We start from the raw sequence: 4,261 nt of genomic DNA, 5'->3' as shown, positions 1-4,261 counted from the left end.
TCACAGAGTATAGAACACATCAGACAACAAGCTTTTTCTGGGTCAAGGTAGGATGGCCGGTGGGGGCCGCTCTCCATTCAGTCATTGACTTCTAATTGTCTGAGTGGCAACACTTCCATAGAGGTTAGGGTTAGTGTCTGATTGGGGGATGTCTGAATGGCAGCATGTCACCGGATGGCCGACTTGGAAGTACGCCAAAAATAATGTGTCTCCCGTTGAACCATGGTAAGGAGCACTGGTCAAAACCAACTGACCAATAGCAATCACTGTTTGTGTGTGCATGTGCGTGTGCGTGTGCGCGTGCGTGTGTGTGCGTGTGTGAGTGTGAGTGTGCGTGCGTGCGTGCATGTGTGTGTGTGTCTGTGTGTGTGTGTGTGAGAGAGAGAGAGAGAGAGAGAGAGAGAGAGAGAGAGAGAGAGAGAGAGAGAGAGAGAGAGAGAGAGAGAGAGATGTTCAAGGTTTCACAATGACAGACCAGTTTAGCTGTAGCTGTTGTCCTTTACCTGTATAAAATAATACATTATAACTGTTAACTGTATAAAAAAAAATACAATACCTGTTTAAAATAATAGATTATAAATGCTGTTAACTGGTGGGATAGTGATGGGAGGTTTTTCCCTGTTTACCTGAAATATTAGTTGGACCAAGAAAAGAACCAGTTTCCCCAAAAGATTAAAGTACTCACACACACACAAGAAATGAGCCCACACAGTGTAAATCTCTGTTTCTATAAATGTATTCAAAGTTAGAATGTCCAGTAAGTTTCTTCTGACAACAAAGCATAATATTGTCACATATATAGTTGAGTGTATACAGCATAGAAGACTTTCATTGGCCAATAGAACATAACAATGTGGAACATAACAATAGACATAACAATAGATATCGGATGTTTTCCTTGTCTGGGGCCCAGTAAAGAGAAGGACAAGGCCAGTTTTGGCTTGGCATTATCCCGTGTCCTGGGCAGTATGACCTGATTGGCATCTCTCAGTGTCATTCTCCTGCAGTAACGACAGCTCGTCACAGGCATTAGTTATTTGTTCAAAACATCATGACATTGACATTTAACACTGAAAATGGTATCTATACCATATTAAACAATAACATATTTTAATAACAATTCCCCCCTGAGATAGCATTTGAAGTGTTAAAGGGTCGAGATATATATATCAACTCACAAGGCCTCTTTCCAGCTTTACCTCGTAGCATCATTGGGATTCTGACCCTAAAACCTCAGTCAACTGTTATCACAGAGGCGAGTAAAATATAGTAAAAACATTTCGATAGCTCAAAAAGCAAAAGCAAAAGTTAAAGAGAGCAACAAATAAGGAACTGTATTTCTAGTATATTATTATATATATATATATTTTTTATATATATTTTTTTTTACAAAGGTTCAATGTCCTAAGGTTGGTTGAAAAATTCCCCATGCCATCAGGCGAGTCAAAACACATCACCACGTTCCCAAGTCATCATTATAATTTAGGGCCGATTACAGTTTGGAGTCGATTTTAGTCAAAACAAGACAAACTTCATCTCATTTGTTTACTTTAACGAGACAAAGGAATTTGGGTTAAAGGAGACAACATTCAAGGTTTTTTTCTACCCTAATAAACTAGACTCCTCTGGTCTGTCTACAGGGCTAGGTTTGACCCAGAACCAGCATTGGGGGCCATAATTCCCATCCACCCCCGATTACCTTATGTAAGGTGTACGTACGTAGGTTGTCATTCTAGACATGTGTGGGGGTGTCGGAAACCGGAACCCTCCTTAAGCCAACTGTCCCTTCCTTTTTACCCTTACGGTTAATTATTGGCCCGAGACAAAAGTCTGTAAGAAAACATTTTACAGCGGGGAAAAACGTGTGTAATGTGTTTCGATACTCACGAAACCATATAGAACTTCAACCTCCTTTTGACATTTCACCTTTGGACAGACAATGGCGGATGTGTCTGTCAATCAAATTATCTATCTGTAAGAAAAGGGAAAAAGAAATCAATCAGTTGATAGGTAATAAAAAGAAAATTCAAAACAAAAATAACAAAAGTAACCATTAAATCCCTCCCCTAGCACGCAATAGCCATTGTGTGCGAATATGAAAAAGGGAACATTAAAGGCTGTTTTTTTTTTTTTTTCAATAATAATCAATAATAATAATCTTCTTTTTTTTTTTTTTTTTTTTTAATAATAATATCACAATAAAACATAATGATTAGGCAAAAAGCACCATATTAGACTATGGAGGCTGAAGGCAGGGGATACAGCTCGTGCCATTCAGGGTCGTTGGCCTGAACTGCCTCTGCCACTAGAACGTCATGTTTAGTGGAAAATATGCGATGAGCAATACGTTTTACCAAAGGGATGATGCAGCAATTCAGGGTAAGCAGACCTAGTATCACTGGGATAATAATAGGAAGCGCAAAAGATGCTATCCAGCTGATCCAACCCCAGCCCAGGTTTTTAAGATAGGCAAATAAGTCATCTGCCTGGGGAGGCTCACGAGCAGCGTCACGCATACGATCTATGGCAGAAGAGACATTATCATAATTATTCTGAATAAAGAAACAACAATCTGTCTGGAGAACCCTGCAAACCCCTCCCTGTTTGGCTTCCACTAAGTCTAAGACCATCCTGTTTTGCAGGACGGCCTCTCTGATTTGGAACTGTTCTGAATTGAGAACACTTAGGCTTCCTGTGGTTTCAATATTTAGGGTCAAAACTTCCCAGGCCAGCCCATTAATTTTATTCAAGCTCGCTACTGCTCCCCCAAATGGGAAGATGCCCCAACCAATGGCGGCGCCTTGGGATGTGAATGGATCGTCTAAAATGTAGCCCTTATACTTATGTGGCATAGCTCTTTTAGAACGGTGTGATGTATTGTCACCTGTTGGTGTCCCGGTTGAGTTAACAGCGTATATTTTGACAGCAGGTTCTATGACAGCAGGATAACAGCATCCAGACCAGCCTGTCAAAGGTAAATTTGCAAAAGCATGCTTCCCACAGACCCAAAAAGAGCCAGGTGAAGAGGTCAAATTATTAAAGGGACAGTTAAACTTGTAATTAGTTTCATTTTTCCAAGTGATTTGACAGATTGGAGGAATCATATTCACAATAAAAATGTTAATGCCACATAAACTATACCCGACGTGGTGCCCATGTTGGCTGCAAATACATATCTCGGCTCTCTTATGCGGGACGAGGAACGACTCGTTGTGGGTCACGGTATCACCGGCATCGACGCAGGATATCTTATGCGGAGGAAACAGAGAGAAATCATTAGCGGAATGTGTCAAGCCTATTTGTAATAACATGAGCATCGCGTGGGGCAGAGAACAATTTGAATTTGGTCCTAAACTATTTTCATAATGTAATTTATTAATAAGGTCAGAGGTTAGAGGTGTGACGATGAATCGGTGTCTCATATGGCGGCACACCCAGCAATCCTGTTCTGGTGACAGGGCCTGATGATGTAAAATAGCATGAGCACAAACTACATTATCTTCACACAGTTCAAGTGCCCGGTGGGTGTTTCTGTGAGCAGGTGTATAGCCAAAAAGAGTATCTAAATTAATATTATTAGAATAAGAGTTACCGCCCTCAGAGTTAGGGTCTGATGTCAGCAGGGCGTAGTCACACCATAGAGTGCTGTCGGAGTCCGGATGACAGGGAAGGGCGGCCAGGACCAGCGGATACATCCATAGGTAGCAGAAGAGAGTTGTCATGATAAACAATAGATTCCGAAACGCTGTATGGGTAATGGTTAGGGTTTGAGACCACCTGCATGAAGCACTTGCCACGTTGCCCGTAGGCCACCCTATAGGCCGCCCTATAGAATGTGCAGGCACCCTTTGTAGTCTAACTGTTCCCACGTTTCGAAAAGTAAGGTATTATGACACATTAGCAGCAGAGTCTTTAAATGGAGGGGGTGAGAGCTTTACGTGTCTGATTGGAATCCAGCCGGGTTTCCCGAAGACCTTTATCACATGGGACTGGACGAGTGTAACTTGGTACGGTCCTTCCCACAAAGCTTTCCCCCATGGAAGGCGGCCCCCTTTGGTCCGGACGTTGGGTTTGAGGAGCACGTAGTCCCCAGGAGAGATGTTGTGGGGCGGCTCGTCACTGGGTACAGCAGGCTCTATGAGAGTAGGAGCAATCGGTTTTGAGGACAGAAACTTTTTCATTTCATAAGCTATGTGATTCATAGGGTCAGGAAAGGACCTATCCTCCTGTGGCAAAGTAAAAGGTTTGAGTGAGGGGACCA

Source organism: Nannobrachium achirus (genome assembly GCF_963921795.1).
Source record: "Nannobrachium achirus genome assembly, chromosome: 7".
In the NCBI taxonomy this organism is placed as follows: domain Eukaryota; kingdom Metazoa; phylum Chordata; class Actinopteri; order Myctophiformes; family Myctophidae; genus Nannobrachium; species Nannobrachium achirus.
This window is presented reverse-complemented; position numbering follows the sequence as displayed.